Source organism: Daucus carota, chromosome 2, assembly GCF_001625215.2.
Source record: "Daucus carota subsp. sativus chromosome 2, DH1 v3.0, whole genome shotgun sequence".
NCBI classification, from domain to species: Eukaryota; Viridiplantae; Streptophyta; class Magnoliopsida; order Apiales; family Apiaceae; genus Daucus; species Daucus carota.
The window spans coordinates 37,543,163-37,563,650 of NC_030382.2; positions in this window are offsets into that span (position 1 = coordinate 37,543,163).

Below are 20,488 nucleotides of genomic sequence, written 5' to 3' on the forward strand. Positions count from 1 at the left end.
ATCACCTCTTTCTCTCCGTCCTTCTCACCTCTTTCTCTCCGACTAAAACTCCAAATACCTATAACCTCTCCTCCCATATTTAACAAATCATACCTTTGTTAAAGATATTGAGACTCTAACTCTTTTACTCGGTCCAAATTAAGCACATACGCCATAAGAATTGTATACAAGATCTCGTATACATATTTGTGCCCAATATTTGCATGATTTTCTCATTCATTCATGGGATGATTACTTACCCGATTTTATCTATTTTTACCCGATTTTTGTTTGATTACTTCATTTTCCTTGTTATGCTAACAAAACTGCTAAACCTTTCGATTTTGCCTAATACTAATTGGTAAGTCATGGTCAAATTCACGTTATCAATTCATTTTTAATTGTTTGGATAGGTTTAGCTTTCTATTAAAGTTTTGGATCTTGTATTTTGGATTCGAGTATTTTTGTACTGATTTTTGATATTTACGGTGTGCAATAATAATTATCTTGGTATTTTACATGACAGCTTTGGTCAAGGACATTTTCATGGCTTTGTGAAGTAATATCTTCTAATAATCCTTGAAATTTTATATCGTAGAAATTATTGATCACATTTGTTTGTTTTGATTTCAGTTTACGCATATTTGGAACGTTATAGTAAATAATGAAGAAAATGCTCCATCTCGATTCAGGATCCGCCGACATATATTCGACCGGTAATTCATTCTTTATTTATGCATTCACTTGCAGGATATATTTATTATACTAATGCAACTATTTTATTATAAAATATGGTATTAGTTATTAATCTCAATTTTGTATAGTAACTTAATTAGTTAAAAGTGTTGCCATACTACCTGAATCCATGAATTTTAGTAGTCATACAATTATATTTATATCTTTAAAAATAAAATATTGGATAGAAATATAATGGAATCAAGCCTTTCTAAGTGTTTTAATTTAATTATGTATTTGGTAATAATTTTAAATTACAGTATTTAGCCATAATACGTGTTCACTTTTGGCTAATATTTATGGGACAAAGGAACATATGGAGTACTATGTTTACTTCTCTTTATGTCTTTACACCAAATGGCAAGATATGGAGGTGCCACATGGAATGACAAAGAGGTGCCACATGGCAAGATAGAGTTGCGCCGTGTGGCGTATTAACAAGATGCCATGTGGTGCCACTTTGGCATGTCATGTTGGCGACACGTGTATGAGGGCTACATAAGCTAGTGACACGTCATTTAGTGACTAATTATTAATTAATAATAAAATGGGTCCATACAATAAATTACCTACCAATATATGATGTGTAGGTAAAGAGTATTTCTCCACCATCTTTTACCTACCAATCTCTACCAATAATATATTGGTAGGTAATTCTCTTTAGCCACCAATATTGCATTTTTACCTACATTTCCAATTGGTAGGTAAAACCAAAATTTCTTGTAGATCATCTACCTCTATCTCCTTGCTTTCTTTATCTCTCTCTTACTCTTTATCCTCGCTCTCTTCTCCTTCTCCCTATATCTTGTTGTCTCTCTCCGCGCCCTCTCCTCTTTTTCTCGGACTTTCAATTAATAAGATGAATTTTTGATTAGGGTTTCAGATTTTGGGTAAATCAAAGATTGAATCAAAAAATTGATGAGATTGATTGTTGGTTGCAGTGATTGTTGATTTTGATTTTGTAGTTGCTTAGGCGGAGGAGGCAGAAGGAAAATCAAGAAAGAAAGATGGACTGTAAGTATTAGCTCGTACTTGTTTTGAGTTGTTTTCTTGTTTGTTTTAGTTGGTTGTTTTTGAGTTGATTTCTAGTTTGTTGTTTTAGTTGATTTTTTGGTTGCAATGCTTGTTGATTTTGATTTTTTGATTGTTTTTGTGATATTAGTATTGGCCTCATAGGGGCACTCATTTTTATGTCTTTACCATCAGTTACAACTTATTATTCAAATAAATATAATTTTCAACATATTTTTTCAAATTTGCATTTGTGGTTGCTTAAATGGTTGTCATTAGTTACAGATATGGTTGCTACAGATATGGTTGCAAATGCAACATTTGTATCTTTGCAAATATTTTTTGAAAGATAATATTTTTACAATTTGTCATGAGAAATGACAGTATTTTTACAAAAATTCATTTAGACTTGAGTATTTATGAAAAATAATAGTGATAAATCTTCGTCAACTCTCCTATCATTCCCAGAGGACGACAATCATAACAGGAGGAAAAGAAGTCCGGAAATAGCAATGAGCAATTTACCAGATGATCTATGGTTCCAGATCTTCCTCCACCTTCCAGTGAAGGATCTACTTGCATCCAAGTGTGTTTGCAAATCCTGGTTGGCCAACATTTCAAGCCGTCGTTTCGTCACAGATCATCTCCGTCGCTCAATCTCAAGTGGGGAGGATAATGAAACTCTCATCGTTCATCATTCAGTAAATCGAGCACAACATGGCTGGGGCCCTTTTTCACTCACCCACCTCACTTCAGGCGACGTTTTAGAACAACTCGACTCTCCTTACGAAGGTTACTATTCTTCTGGTTACTATTCTTCTAGACCAATATCTTGGTGGATATATTTATTATACTAATGCAACTATTTCATTATAAAATATGGTATTAGTTATTAATCTCAATTTTGTATAGTAACGTAATTAGTTAAAAGTGTTGCCATACTACCTGAATCCATGAATTTTATTATTCATACAATTATATTTTTATCTTTAAAAATAAAATATTGGATAGAACATATAATAGAATCAAGCCTTTCTAAGTGTTTTAATTTAATTATGTATTTGATAATAATTTTAAAATACAGTATTTAGCCATAATACGTGTTCACTTTTGGCTAATATTTATGGGACAAAGGAACATAGGGAGAACTATGTTTACTTCTCTTTATGTCTTTACAATTAGTAGGGTTATGATTGTTTCTTCTGTTTATCGGCATCTTTTTCTAGATTTGAGTAATCCTAAGAAAGATATTGTCTGGCATAGTAATTAAATGTATGATGAATACAAATGAAACTACATTACAGTGATTAGTAGAATGATTTTCCAAATTCACCCGATCCTTTCTAAGTAAAGTAAAAACTCCAGATTCTGCGGATATGGATTAAGGAGAAGATTATACACAAATCCTATCTTCAGCCCCACGTTGATGATATTGATCTTCTCGTTAAATATCCACCTCTAGATGACAGAGCTCTAAATTCTCGAGCAAGAGAGATTGATGGCATGCGATTGAAGAAAATGACAGGTCAGAAATCTTTATTGAGCTGTATCCTTTTTTATTACTTTCAGAATGTATTTGTTGTCAAAAGGTTTGAAAGAAATTTCACGGAGCACATCTTCTAAAAACAAGGTATGATGGCCATATTATTATGATTTTTTTATTATACATGATAGATAACAATAATGAAAAAGGGTGAAAAAAAGTATTGTGTATTAGGTTCTCCCACTACAACAAAAATAGAATCAAACAATACTAATTAATACTAGGCTTAATGACCTTTTAGCCCTCAAAGTTTGGAGGGTTGCACCGATGCGCCCTCGATGTTTCAACTCGGCCGATTCAACCCTTCAAGTTTCACAAATGTACCTTTTAACCCATATGCCGGTATGATTGAAAAAAAACGGTAAAATCGGAAGGTAAAGTAGACAAATCTAAATATTGGTAAAGTTGGGGCATAAGGGTTAAAAGGTACAACCCTCCAAACTTTAAGGGCTAAAAGATCATTAAGCCTTTAATATATTGTTCGGCTACTCATGCGCATAAAGATTTCATAAAGAATGTGCCAGATATAGCTTCATACTTGATAGGATGATGTTTGGCTCCCATGCTATCAGGCCGTCGGGGTGGTGCCTTCTGGATCTACAATTGCACCCGTTGATCGTAGACTTTTGCAGAGAGTTAGTAGTTTAATTCATTGTCTTTTAATACTTTGTTATGATAATCTTATACATGCGTACAATTGGAGATAAGTTAGTGATAAGTCTATTCTAATTTAAATTATCGTATTCTGTGTTTCTTTAGTCTGATAAGGAAAGGGAGAGATGCTCAAGGACTATTTACTGTACAAATGTACAGAGAGAGGTAGTTTAGAAAAATATAATAGTTTCCTCTTTTGTTAATCGAAAGCTTATTTTCTTCATTATTTTGATCAATCTATATGCTTGTTTACTTTAGGTTTTTGCAGAAGAGATCATATACTTTTTTGAATCTTTCTGTGGGAAGGTTTGTGACTTCATGCTGCTGATCTATAGGTTCTTGTATTCTTAAAATTAGAAAAGTAGATATTAAAGAATATTTATTCTGCCTTAGGTTCTTCGCTTGAGAGTGTTTGAAAACCATCATTACCCAACTTGTGCTGCATTCATGGAGTTTGCCACGGTAAGTAGAATATTGAGTTGTTTAAAAAGAGAAAGGAATGAACTAGTTTATCATTGGAACAAGATACTACAGTTCAACAATCACATGAAACTCCTGCGTGTTAATGGAGTCGTCTGTACTGCTTAATGATCAAACTAATTCGGCTTAATGATTTTTTAGCCCTCAAAGTTTGCAGGGTTGTACCTTTTAACCCTTATGCCCAAATTTTACCAACATTAGGATTTGTCTACTTTACCCTTCGATTTATACCCTTTTTTTTCAATCATACGGGTATAAGGGGTAAAAGATATATTTGTGAAACTTGGAGGGTTGAATCTGCCGAGTTGAAACATCGAGGCCGCATCGGTACAACCCTCCAAATTTTAAGGGTTAAAAGATCATTAAGCCTTAATACTAATTAGACAACGGTCGCATAAAAAAGTGTTGCCCGAAATCAAGACAAGATATTTTTATCCTCGAAAATCATTGTTTGACATGGATTTTGGACAACAGTTAAAAACCTATTGACTAGTAAATTCAATAAGGCAAGGGCATTTTCAGAATGGCACTGTGTAATAGATCTTTTATCCATTCGATATGTGGGAATCTGTAAACTGACCATTATCTCTTTTTTTTTGGGTTGGCACTCACAGATAGTGATTTCTGTGTCACAGCCACCTGCAGATGGCGTTTACAGTTCGGCCTCCTTCCCGAGTTACCAGGGTATGGTCTTCACATATGAAACATCATTATTGTAAAAATGAATGGAGATTATTAAGACATTTCCCTTCTGTTGCAGGTTCCTTGAAATGATGTGCTTGTAGAAAGGTCTGTGCAGGTGGAGTCTACTTATCCTGGAGGACAGGGTTCCACATATTCACCAGCAATTTTTGTAACTGATGAACTAGAAATTTTTGTGACTGGAGAAGAACTAGAAATTTTTGTAGACAAATTAATTGTTCATTTACCTTCTTAGATTTCACTTTTTATCATTTGAATAGCTTATAATTAATATCTATTGCATATTTATTCATTTGCTTCATTATCTTGTGAAATACTTCTTATACTCATAAAAAGCATTGTCTCATAAAACTGAAACAATGATTTCTTGTTACAAAATCATTGTACAGTAAAATGACCTACCACAATGATGAAACAGAAACAATTATCGGAACAATAACCGAAACAAAGCACTATAAAAACAACTCAACAATTTGGCATTTTACTTGCATTAGATTAAGAAACTGTCTAATTAGCATGTTTGCCAGAAAGTCATGATACAATTCAAAAGAACATTTCACTTGCTCTTGAAAGAACCCAAAAACACATTTGTTTAAAATTCAGAAACAATTTAAAGGACATAAGCAATCCAAAGCACATTTGCTACAGATCAATAATATAACCCACAAGGACACAAAAAATACAACTTAAAACTTTTCATCAAGAGGATTAAAGTTTTCAGCTTTGTTTATTCTTGCAATAACTTAACTGTCTTAAGCTTGGGAATGACTTTCCCTTCTACTGGAATTTCTCTGCTTGCACATCATCTATCTTAGACTTGCTTCATTTTTAGAAGTTTAGGGGCTACTTCCATCCTCAATATTTCTTTTTCTCAAAAGAGTGACTTGCTTTCTAACATTTCTTTTCATTCTCACGGGTGACTTAATTAGCTTGCACAACCTGGCTATCTTTTGTACTTGCATTTGGTGTAGGTGTGGTAAGTACCAGTCCGTGGACTTGGCATTATTTGTACCTTCAAGACGTGTTGCATTAGCAGTTGTAGTATGTGCATCCACTGGATCAACACTACTTACCCATATATGCACACGTATCTTAAAGTTTTCTCCCTTTGTTTACAGTTGAATTTTGTACAAAGATGTAGATAACTGCCAATATTTCATACTCTGATTCGTATGTCTTAGAATTGTGTCCTTTTAACCACATGTTTGTCACTCTTGCTGCTGTTTCTTTGGATTCTTTCCTTCTTTTGCTGCTCTCTTCTTCATATCATTCTTTTTGACTTGGAATTTTCTAAAGTTACGAGTATAAGCCTTGCATTATGTAAAATCTAGACCATCTTTCTTAGCAACATCATTGACATTTTTCCATAAGTGTGTTTGGTCCAAAGAATTATGGTTGAATTCTTTTGACCAATTCCATTGAGTGAATTCCTACATGTGAAAAATATAATTCATATCAATGAGTATTTAGACCTTATTAAGTTTAAAATTTTAAATATTTATTTTGAGAAAATCAATTAATAGAACAATACGAGTGAAAAATTTAAATTTTTATATATAATTTTTATCAAAAGAATCTACATAGAAATATGCATCAAAACACATAATGAAATCTGGCTAGTATGAATATAAACACTTGAAGGAATGCAATTACACTTAAACTGAAATACCTCTATGAGAAAATATTTTTTCGGATTCCTACCTACGACAAAAAAAATAAAATATTCTCTTAAGATTCTTTAAAATACTATCTTAAATAATAAATATCAAAAGATTTTATATATTTTTATGATTAATAATAAATATTTGTGCCATGTAAGATTCTTTTAAAATTTGAGATTTTTCTTGTATAAATTATTTACCTTATGATATTTTTTTGACTGTTCTAATATTTTTAAAAATTGCATTGAGTGATATTCTTTTGACCGAATTCCATTGAGTGATTTCCTACATGTGAAAAATATAATTCATATCAATGAGTATTAAGACCTTATTAAGTTTAAAATTTTTTAATATTTATTTTCAGAAAAACACTTAATAGAACAATACGAGTGAAAGACTTTAATTTTTATATATAATTTTCATCAAAAGAATCTGCATAAAAATATGCATCAAAACACATAATGAAATCTGGTTAAATCTTATTAGTATGAATATAAACACTTGAAGGAATCCAATTACATTTAAACCGAAAAACCTCTCCTATAGTTAAATGAGAAAATATTTTTTCGGATTCCGTTGAGAGATCTCCTACCTACAACAAAAAAAATCTTATTTAAAGATTCTTTAAAATACTATCTTAAATAATAAATATCAAAAGATTCTCTAAGATATTTTTTTATGATTAATAAGAAATATTTGTGCCATGTAAGATTCTTTTAAAATTTGAGAATTTTCTTGTATAAATTATTTACCTTATGATATTCTTTTGATTGTTCTAATATTTTTAATAATTTTTTAGAGTGATATTCTTTGACCGAATTCATTTCCTACATGTGAAAAATATAATTCATATCGATGATTATTAAGACCTTATTAAGTTTATAATTTTTAAATATTTATTTTCTAGATAAACATTTAATACAACAATATGAGTGAAAGATTTTAATTTTTATATATAATATTCATCAAAAGAATCTGCATAAAAATATGCATCAAAACACTTAATGAAATCTTGTTAAATCTTATTCTTATGAATATAAACACTTGACGGAATCCCATTACACTTAAACTGAAATATTTCTCCTATAATTAAATGAAAAAATATTTTATCGGATTCCGTTGAGAGATCTCCTACCTACGACAAATTTAAAATTTAAAATTTGAAATTCAAATTAAATACTGATTGATTGATTGAGATATGGATAATATAGAAAAGGAAATCAATTAATTGCAAATCTTATTAAATGTACTGATTAAATGCATTAAATATATTACTGATTGAATGCATTAAATATATGTACAAGATTACTATAAATTATGATTAATCATAATTTATATTATGATTATAAAATCAACGGTGATTAAGTGGGTTTCTTGGTTTTCTTGATAAGCTGAGTTTTCTTAGGATCCTCCTCCTACACACACACACACACATATATATATATATATATATGTATATGTATATATATATATATATATATATATATATATATATATATATATATATATTTCATGAATTATTAAAGAAATTAATATGTTACATAATTTTAATATAATAATACATGACTTATATACAAAAAATAATCGAATCTTATAATTATAATCAGTAAGTTGGATATTATTTATAATTAAATTTAAGAGTAATTTACACTTTGCACCCCATAAGTTTAAGCGCTTTTTCGATTTGGTCTCAAACATAATTTCTAGTCAATACGCACCCTAACGTTTAAAAAGCACTTCGATTTGCACACTTTTGACCATACTCCGTCAAGTTGACTGTTAAAGTTAACGGCTGAAGAGGTAAAACAGTAATTTTGTAAAAAAAAATTTGAAAAATGTTTTCTATCTTCTCTCTCCTTTCGTTTCAAATTTCAAACACACATTCTTTCAAAAATCAAATTTTCTTTTGATTCTTTGTTGTTCCAACAATGTTTGAAGAAGATTAATCTTCATGATTCTGCCGCTTTGGCTACAGGGGATTTCTCGAAACACTGTTCATCCGCCCCAAAAACACAAATTTGTTTTTGTTTTTTGGGTTTTTCTTTGTTTTCTTGGTTACCCATTATATATTATTGCTATCCAAACATATTTCAACGATTTCTCATGGGTTTTCAACCTTTTTTGCTAGTTTTTGGCATATAAACATCTTGACTCAGTCTCAACTCAGTCACCAATCCGAGCTCAATTTCTGGGTTCTTGAATCTTGGCTCATGTTGACTGATTCTGGTGGATAGCTTGAGCTGTTCTTGTTAAAAAATCTATACAAAATTACTGCTTTACCCCTGCAACCATTAACTTTAACAATCAACTTGACGAAATATGGTAAAAAGGGTGCAAATCGAAGCGCTTTTTAAACATTAGGGTGCGTATTGACAAGAAATTTCATTTGAGACCAAATCAAAAAAGCGCTTAAAGTTATGGGGTGCAGAGTGTAAATTACTCTAAATATAAAGTATTTGACACTAATATTAAATAACATAAATAAATATACAAAGTATTGTTTTATTTCGGTTAAACACACATACACGCCAGGAGTTAGCCGCATACGTGACCTACATTTAGGAAAACCAAAACCTCTCCAATAACCCTTTGTTAGCTATTACTTTTATATTCTTACTATTAAAAAAAACCATTTAACCTATTATATTGTTACAATAATATAGATTTATTTATTTTTAAATAATTACGGTTATAAGATCCAATTAAACTAAACCGAAATCAGAAAAAACCCGACTGATCGGATTTGAATATTCATCTTCAATATTCAAGCTGCCTGAACTGATACATAACGGATCAGATTAAGATCTTACACGAAACCCAAACCGAGCTAACCCATTGACATCCCTAATAAACACATAATAATTAATTATCATCTTATTTGATAAAAGGTCAAGTAATATGTTATTGTTACTCATCAAGTTCCTACTTCAGATCGAGCAACATGATGATCTATTTACTAAAGCTTTTCTTCCGATCAGTTGTGGTTTTTACTCTCCAAGTTTGGTGTTTGCAATTTGTTCAAACTCCTAACTTGACGGGGTACGTTAAGCTACTAAGTTCACATGCTGATGAGGGCAGGACATCTGGACATAACAGAGATGCCGACTGTCATAACAAAATAGTCACAATTGAATAGTTATAGCTAGAAATTCAGTGAGATAGTTAATTAGTCCACTACAAGAAAAACGGGTAAAATTGACCGAAAAAATCGGTCAAATTTAGTTAAATTTGACCGACGGCGGCCAAATTTAGCTAAATTTGACCGGACATTTTTGACCCGCTAAATTTGACCGCTTAAATTTGACCGGGATTTTAAAAATTTTAAAATTTGATTTTTTTTAATTTCCCGCATGAAATTTTGAAATTTGAATTATTATTTTTTTAATTTGCCGCCTACAATTTATTAAATTTGACCGCATTCGGTCAAATTTATAAATTTGACCGCTGTCGGTCAAATTTCTAATTTGACCATTTCTGGTCAAATTTAAACCATGACAGAATGTATTTTGTGACATTGTAGTATATTTTTTGTGCGAATTTTAATACTTTATTTAGTAAATTTAGATAATATTATCTTACTAATCAACATATATATCACATAATTCTCATAATTATATACATTATTAACAAACAAAAATAATTTCGTAATGAAATTCATGCTCATTAAGAATTTTTCTATTTACAAAAGAAATGTTACAAATTTAATATAAGTTCCTAATTGGATTTTGTAATTCTACTTTGTTCCTTATCAATTTGGATGGAAATTGTGACTTGAGATTTTTGGTCACCGGAGTTGCTTCTCGGTCGTCGGAGTTGCTTGAGTTGCCGGAATTCCTCCCAAATTACCATTCGACTGGTTAACTTTCTTAGTGATATTCTAATACAAATCATAAATCATGTTATTGTAGATAGAGATTAAGTATGTATGAATATATATATGGTTATGAATGTGTATGTAAAAGAGGGGAAGAGGGGGAGATGGAGTCATAGAGATGGGGAGGGGGAGGGGGAGAGATTTGGAGAATGGGGAGTGTATTTGGGTCATAATGTGTGTTTGTATGTATATATATGATAAGGATATGTTGTGATGATTTTAGACCGTTGGATTGTTGTGTTGGTATGTTAAATAAGGACCATTAGATGTGTGTTTCACGCGGATTGCTGACATGGCAATATATTTGACCGCTGGCAGTCAAATTTAGTTAAATTACCTCTCATTTATGTGACGCATGTAACTCCTTTCCAGAAATTTGAGGCGGAGACCACACATTGACTATAAAATATTTTGTTCTCTTACTAAAAGTTTCAAGTTGGGTACATCAACCATCAAATTGCATAAAAAATTTTGTTTAAATTACCAGAATGTAATTCAATATATAAAATATTGTTAAATGATTGTGCGTATATAACAAAATAACATATAAACGACTACCGGAATCAAAATAATATACTTATTAAAATACATTTGTTATTCATTCTTTGACAAAAATTAAATGAGATGCCATTTATGCTCATTATTCTTTATCTACATATTTATATTAATTCGTAATTATTATTTCTCTAGAACCTTCATGCTTTTCACATCGTTAAACGTCTCTTCCAATATAAACCATTCTTCCATTTTTTATTTCACACAATTGTCGCATTCTCACCTCTTTTTTGCCGTCTAAAACTCCAAATTTAACCGGTGGCAGTCAAATTTAGCTAAATTCGACCGCTGGTAGTCAAATTTGGCGGAAATTTCCCTCACAAAATAATTTGAATTATTTGAATGCAAATTTGACCGTCGCTGGTCGAAAATGGAAATTTGACCGATTTCGGTCAAATAAATTTTAATAGATTAATTTCAAAAAAAACAAAATAAATATATAATCATTTTATTAAATTATTAAAAAAAAGGTGCTAAATTCAAATAATATTATCTGAACATCCGTACGGTTGGATCGTTGAAAAAATTATTTTAATAATTTATTTTGTTAATCAGAAATGAATCTCATTTTAAGAAGTAGTTCTTCTTACTGGATTTTTCTTATAAAGTCATGCAAGTCAAATTTCAAATCTTTTAATTATTTTTCACATGACTAAAATCAATATATCTTAACATCCGTACGGTTGGATCGTTGAAAAAATCATTTAAAAAAATTTATATTGTTAATCAGGAATGAATCTCATTTTAATTAGTATTTCTTACTAGATTTTTCTTATAAAGTCATGCAAATCAAATTTCAAATCTTTTAATTATTTTTTCACATGACTAAAATCAATATATCTTAGCATCCGTACGGTTGGATCGTTGAAAAAATCATTTTAAAAAATTATTTTATTAATCAAGAATGAATCTCATTTTGAGGGGAAGTTCTTCTTACTAGATTTTTCTTATAAAGTCATGCAAGTCAAATTTCAAATATTTTAACTATTTTTTCACATAACTAAAATCAATATATCTTAGTATCCATATGGTTGGATTGTTAATAAAATTATTTTAAAAAATTATTTTATTAATCAGGATTAAATCTCATTTTAAGAAGTAGCACTTCTTACCGATTTTTCTTATAAAGTCATTGTTATTTTACACTAACTATAAGAAAGATTGTAGAAGGGAGGGGGTTGAATACAATCTTTTACAAATTAAAAGATTCAAGAACAAGAACACTTAAAAACAATAAATCAGAAAAACACAAAGTATTAAAAATACGGGTGGATTGATTGCTCCACCCGTGAGATTTTATATAGAAAAATATGTGGATTGATTACAATTCGCACAGCTGCAGGTTCATCACTTGAACAGTTTCTAACTCTCAGATTTTCTCTCAAGTATTCGAACAAATTCAACTGATGCTACTAACTTGGTTATATACTCCAAGTTTTACAAAGCTTTTTAACTAGAATACAAATTGTGCATTCTAATCTAAACTATGCTGCACATATTTGTCTTATGCAAGCTCTCTGTGATGTCTTCATCTTTGACCATCATTTTAATTTGATCCAGATTGCATTGCATGAGATAAGAATGTTTCTGGTTCTTCTTTATTGTCCTAATCAGGCTTCCATGTCTATTTTGGTGTAATTCGATCCATGTGACTTGTCAGAATTAAGCTTTAGTCACTTTGAACTGCTATTTGCTTCATCTTTTGAAAATGGTTTCATCAGTTGAACGAATTACAGACTTCATCAGTTGAGTCATGTTCCAGTCTCATCAGTTGAATACTTTAGCTTCATCAGTTGAAAACTTTGTCTTCATCAGTTGAAAGCTTGGCCTTCATCAGTTGAAACATGATCTAGTCTTCATCAGTTGAATAGTTACAACTCATCAGTTGAATATCCTTCACTTAGACAAAACTACATGGCATTGGATATTTACAGTTAGCCATCCTATTTTATCCATCCGTTGATAATTCTCACAAACAAGAAATGTAACAATTACAACTGAATTTTGATAAAGTAACTATCTAGAACATGCTACAGAGTGTTTGTGTTATCATCAAAATCATTGATTCCTAACAATCTCTCCCAATTTATGACTGGAGAAGATGCAGACATAAATTCTACACTTGATGATAACAAAACACAAATGAAACAAAAATACAAAACTTAAATTCAAGAGATAGAAAGTTTTACAGATGATTTTGCTCCTCTAGACTGAGCAGTTTACTTGTTCCTAGAAGATCTTCTTCTCCTGGACTTAAGTTTTTCTTCAAGAATATCAATCTGTTTCCGAAATATCCTGTAGAACCATTCTTCATCACTATCTTGTCTATTGAGCTTGGATTGGAGAGTCTTCATAGTGTTCAGGCTAGCAATCTTGAGTTGATCTTTAGGTCTGAAAAATCTCCTAACACCTTAATTGTCCCTGAACTCCATAATTGGGGTTGGCTCATGGTGAATTTTCTTTCCAATGTAGGGGATTTTTAGCCTTCTTTGCAAGCTATCATATGAGTTCCATTCTTTCCTGATTTCAAGAATTCTCTTTAACACCATTTGTTTGGCTGGTGGTGTAATTCCTCCTATTCTCTTCATGGCAGCATAGATCTTTGTGAGAGATCTGAATCCTTCAGAACTCAGAACTCTGTGAAGAGGCCAGGTGACATCACCTTTACTTTTGTATGAGAAAATCAATCTTTCAGGAAGCTTGGAAGTTGGCTCTATTCCTCTTACTTCATGAAGATCATTCAAATCTAGCTCCAGCTCAGAAATTTCTTCAATATCTGCTATGACAAGATAGTCATCTGCATTCTCAGGTTCCTTAGGAGGTTTTGGAGGGTTAGCCAATTTCTTTGCCACTGTTTTCCCTTTCTTCTTTGGCCTTGAGGATTCTTTGACAAGAAAGGCTGGGATTGGTATATTTTCAAGATCAATTGTCTCTTCCTTAGGTATGATAGGCTCTTCATGATAGTTGGTGTCTGAATGTACAACTGGGGTGACCTTGATTGGAGAAGAAGGCTTTGATAATGGTACAGACTTTTATGGCTCTTCTTCTCTTCTCTTGGCAGCCTCAGGCATCTTTGATCTAGTTTTGACTTTCTTCTTCTTTGGAGGATTTTCAAGAACAATCCTGTTTTCATTTTGAGGAAGTTCAGCTTCCAACTCCTCTTCCAGCTCAATTGCATACCTTTCATCAACCTCTATTTCTTGATTCATAGAGAGTTGTGATTCAAGTTCTTTTCTTTCACATTCTCTGGCCACCTCTTCAGCTTTTGCAAATGAGTAATGAGGATGGCTAGTTCCAATAAATAGATTTTGGCCTTCTCTGTAGATGATGGCAAAATGAGCTTTTAAAGCCTCATCTGTAGAATCCTTGTAGCTCTTGATTTCTTGGCCCAGAAGCTTGTATTCATTTTTGTCAGGCCTGGCTGGAGGAAAATAGATTGAGCTTGAATCTTTGCCAGGCCTTGAATTACCACAGTTGTTTGGAGATAGGATGGCCTTGAATTCATTCAAGATAGATGGCTCACCCTTCTCTTTCTTTGAAGAAATTACAATCTCAGGTGTGATTACTCTGAGAATTGTTGTTGTGGTTGGAAAAGAGGTTGGGACTGTTGTTGCTGTAGATTGTGAAGTTGAAGATGATTTCTTGCCCAACAGTGCCAATCTTTCTTCAGTTGTGTCCAGAGCTGTAAGTCTCTTCTTTTCTTTTTCAGTGTAGAAGGGAGGAGGAATTCTTCTCACCAACTCTATAGGAGAAGGCAAGGGCTCTTTCTCCCCCTTTTCAGCAAGTGTAGGAGGTCTAGGAACAGAGATGCCAGATGCCATGAGAAGATGTTGGAGAAGATCACTTTGCACTCTTTGGTGTTGAAGCATCTCATGCATTTTGGAGTTGAGAATTTTGACATTTCCCTCCAGAGCCTCCATTTGCTTCTCTAACTGAGCTTGTTTCTTCTCAAAGGCAGACATTGCAGATATGACTTTAGCAGGAATCTTCTCATCAATCTGTTTGGATAGATCAGTTTTGACAGAAGTGATGAGAGAGTTAGCTGACTACATTGAGAGCCAAGAAGGGAGAGAAGTAGATGGCTCTGCAGGCTCTTAATTAAGTGAATTTCCAAGAGCTTCATTGAGGTCCTCATCACTCTCATCTTCATATTGAAAATCATCACCAGCATTGGCAGGCAGAGCTGCAAGTGCCTCCTTTGCTCTGAGCATAGATGAGGTGGTGTGAATGAGGTTAAGACTCCTCTCAGCTGCTTGATTATCCAACCTTGCAAAATCTTGAATGGAAGGCATTCCATGAGTGAAAGTCTCAGGATCAAGTGGCACACTGTCCAAAATGGCTCTATATTCAGCTTGAAAATCTTGCTCACTTGATTCTTCATTGACACCTGCATTTCTCTCATAATCTGTCTGTTCTTGCATCAAGGGCTCCCCTTGGCTCACCTCTCCCTCACTTATCCTGTCTAAAGGGCCATTCTTTTCCTCTCCTTTTTCTTGGCTTGAAGAAATAGCCAGACTCTCTACACCCTCTCCTTTTGCCAGCACCCAAGGCTGCCTCTCCACTCCTTGACTCACTTCACTCAAGCCTAAAAATGTTTGTGCTATGATGTGATCAACTACTGTAGAGGATGGTAGATCAGTTGAAGTACCAGTAGTTGTCAACTGATGAGAGACATCAGTTGAATCATTCATAGAAGAGGCTTTCAACTGATGAATGCTGTTAAGCGCATCAGCTGAAGGACAAACACTGTTCAACGGATGAAGGAGATTCGTTGAAGATAAAGAAGAAATAGGTAAAGAAGCTGTGACAGTTAAGTCTGTGGTGATCATTGATTTTGAGTGTAAATCCACAGAACACATTGTCACAGAAGAAGAAATTTGATGAGAAAGATCCAACAAATCATCAATTTGATGATGATCAATCTCAGAGAGGGGCTTCTCCATAAAGTCTAAAGATGGAGAATTTACAATGGTGGTGTGAATTAACTCCACATCCACAGAAGAGGTAGGGGAAAGTGTTTAAGGTGTAGAAATAGTAAGATAAAAAATGTGTGAAATAGGTTGAGAAGAAGAAGGGGGCTGTGACTCCACATTTACTGGAGTCACATCAAGCTGATTTTGAGAAACTGAAGGCATAAAATCAATGATTTTAGCCTGAGAAGTGTGTGCAGAGTGCTTAGATTTATCACCCTTGAGCTTCTTTCTCCCATAGGCTTTTATGGGTGATTGAGTGTCCCTCCTCCTCTTTTGCTGTGTCCCTGGATGGGGACTGTTTTCAATAGCAACATCCTTTTGGGAGAATGCTGCTAGAGATGAGCTAGAATCCTTATTAATCTCTATAGTCTTTTGGGAGACTGCAGAGTGGCTAGGCTGGTTATCACTCACCTCTCCAACCTTATCCTTAGGGCTTCTTTGATGTTCACCCTGTTCCTCCCCCTCACTTTCACCAATCACACCCCCCTCAGGTTTGTGTTTCTTTGATTTTACAACAGGTGCCTTTTGAGAGGCACTTGAGGTTGGCTTTGCAGATTCGGATTTAGAAGGTTTTGCCACTTGGGTGGACTGTTGTTGGGCCTCCTCAACAGCCCTGATGGCAGAAAGCAAAGCAGGAGAGGGTTGAGAAGGAGTAGTAGGGAAGCCAAATACCTTTTTCTCATTACCTATCTCCATGATTGGCAGGTAAACAACCTCCAAGTTGTTGTATAGCTTCATTCTAGCAAGGTCCTGGAACACTCTCTTTTCCTGCACAAAGCTAGCAACCTTGGCTTCTCTGTTAGTGATAACTAGCTTATCATCAACATGATTAGCCAGCATCATAAGAAACCTAACATAATACATATCCTTAGCCCTATCAGTTCTATCACCTAACTTCTCCCCAATTTCATGGATCATTAAAGTGCCAAAGTTATAGTATTCATTAGTCAAAAACATATAGAGCATTTGCAAAATCTGAGAAGTAATAGCATCAAAATTACTAATCTTTTCAGAAAATGATTTCACAAAAGCATCACATAAATAACTCCACTCTCTCCTAAGCCTTTTCCTAACTATTTTACCTAGAGCATCAGTAGGCAAAACATAGTTCATGGCATACAACATATTAACTAATTGAATATTAGAAGGCAATGTCTGAACAGTATTTTCAAGAATTTTAAAACATGCATTCATAACATCGCAGTTAAATAGTATGAACATTATTCTTGAGAGAGAAAGAGATGGTATCATCCTCACTATTAAACTCAGCAGTTGTCTAGAGTTCCTCTACCACTTCATGGTAGATTGTTGGAGTGGAGAGTATAGCATGAGACAACTGGCTTGCCTTGATGAAGTCCATCATCTTGTGCAACTGCTTTTCTTCCACAGCCGCCTTGTCCACAAACGATACAAAGTTGTTTTTCTCATATATGAAACCGGTTGGGGATGAGTATTTCTTCATTGGCGCCATTGCAGTTACAGAGAAAACTTGAAGAAAATAAGAGCTTCTTTTTGCACAGAGAGAGAAGGAGGGCTTGTGAATTCGAAAGAGTGAGATGAAAAGAAATGAAAATAAACTGAAAATACTCATATACTTTCACAGAAAATTGCTGTTATTGGCTGAGAAATTACCGTTGAGAAGTAATAACTTTTATTTAACTCTGCAAAAATTACACACACGATTGTATGTATAAAGTAGAAGAGAGATAAAAGTAATTTCAACGGCTCAGATCTGATAATTGTTTCAATGGATGAGATAGGCGCCTCGTTCAACTTCTTATTCAACTGATGAGGATCAGTTGAAAGTGTTTTCAACCGATGTCATCAGTTGAACTAAAAACAAGACAATGGGGTATTGTTTCAATGGTTGAGCTTAGAAATCATCCGTTGAAACAATAATTCAGTAAAAGAAAATTCCACTATCTCATCAGTTGAAACATTACACACTATATCCAAAGTCATAACTAAATTAATTTTGAGAAATTAAATTTAGCTAAACTCTGGCTGCTATTATACAGACAAATTTTCTATAAATTAGGATTAATTTAGCATACCTAATTTACTTACCAACCTTGTGAATGTGGATTCATCAAGAGGCTTTGTAAAAATGTCTGCAATTTGTTCTTCACTTGGAACAAAGTGCATTTCAACAGTACCAGCCATCACATGTTCTCTTATGAAATGATACTTGATGTCAATATGCTTGGTTCTTGAATGTTGTACTGGATTTTCAGTTATAACAATAGCACTGGTGTTGTCACAGAATATTGAGATTTTTGAGAGATTTAAACCATAATCAAGTAATTGATTTCTCATCCACAATATTTGTGCACAACAGCTTCCAGCTGCAATGTATTCAGCCTCATCTGTAGAGGTTGAAACAAAATTTTCTTTTTGCTAAACCAAGAGATCAGTCTATCTCCAAGAAATCGACATGTGCCTGTTGTACTTTTTCTATCAATTTTGCGTCCTGCAAAATCAGCATCTGAATATCCAATTAGATCAAATCCAGAGTCTTTAGGGTACCAAATACCAAGGTTTGGTGTTCCCTTAAGATATCTGAATATTCTTTTAATAGCAATTAGATGTGATTCTTTAGGATCAGCTTGGAATATAGCACAGAGGAATGTAGAAAACATAATATCAGGTCTACTAGCTGTCATGTATAAAAGAGAACCAACCATGCCTCTATAGTTAGAGATGTCCACAGATTTCTCATTAGGACTTAACTCCAATTTAGTGGCAGTTGGCATGGGAGTCTTAGCTTCTTTGCAATCCATTAAATCAAACGTTTTAAGTAAATCATAGATATACTTAGTTTGATTTATGAATATACCTTCTTTTACTTGTTTAACTTGTAAACCAAGAAAGTAGGTAAGCTCTCCCATCATGCTCATTTCATATCGACTTTTCATCAGATTAGCAAACTTTTTACAAAGTTTCTCATCTGTAGACCCAAAAATTATATCATCTACATAAATTTGAACTAAGATAAAAGCACCATTCACATTTCTATAAAATATTGTTTTATCCACAGTTCCTCTGGAAAAATGATTATCTAATAAGAATTGAGATAGAATGTCATACCAGGCCCTTGGTGCTTGCTTTAAGCCATAAAGTGCTTTTAATAAAAAGTAAACATACTCTGGAAAATCTGGATCTTCAAAACCAGGAGGCTGACTTACATACACCTCTTCTTCCAATTCACCATTTAGAAAAGCACTTTTGACATCCATTTGATAGACTTTAAAGTTTGCATGAGCAGCATAGGCCAAGAAGATTCTTATGGCTTCCAATCTTGCAACTGGTGCAAAAGTCTCATCAAAATCAATTCCTTCTGATTGAGAGTACCCTTTGGCCACAAGCCTTGCTTTGTTTCTAGTGACAACTCCATTCTCATCCATTTTGTTTCTGAATACCCACTTTGTGCCTACAATTGTTCTATTCTTAGGCTTGGGTACCAGCTTCTATACTTTGTTTCTCTCAAATTGATTTAATTCTTCTTGCATAGCAAGAACCCAATCAACATCTTTGAGAGCATCTTCTATTACTTTAGGCTCATCCTGTGAAAGAAATGCATTGTACAGTCATTCATCTTGAGTAGCTCTTCTGGTTTGTACAGATGCATTTGCATCACCAATTATTAATTCAAAAGGATGATCCCTAGTCCATTTTCTCTGAGGTGGAAGTGATTGTCTTGATGATGTAGCTTCATTGTTGTAGTTCAGATTTTTATGTTGAAAAGCTCCCCCTAAATTTGACATCTCATTATTCCTAGATTGATTGGATTTCTGAGACATTATCTCAACTGATGAATCTAGAGGAGTTTCAACTGATGCTTCCAAAGTAGTTTCAACTGATGCTTCAGCTGAGTTTTCAATGGCTGTTGTCTCATGTGCCAAGTTCTCATCAGTTTGAATATTAATTCCAGGATTAATTCCAGCATTCTGAACAGAGTTATCACACTCATCATCACTATCATATAGATCACCTTCACCTTTATTTTCAAATCTGAGATTGTCATGAAATCCTTCATCTGACAGACCTTGAATCTTTTTATCATCAAAAACTACATGGATTGATTTCATAACAATGTTGGTTCTCAGATTGTATACTCTAAATGATTTTCCATTAGAGTATCCAACAAAAATAGCTTCATCTGCTTTGGCTTCAAATTTTCCAAGATTTTCACCTTGATTCCTTATAACATAGAAATTACATCCAAATACATGTAGAAAGCTAATTGTTGGCTTCTTCCCTTTAAAAAGTTGAAAGGGAGTCAGATTGTGAGATTTGGTTATTAAAGAAATGTTTTGAGTGA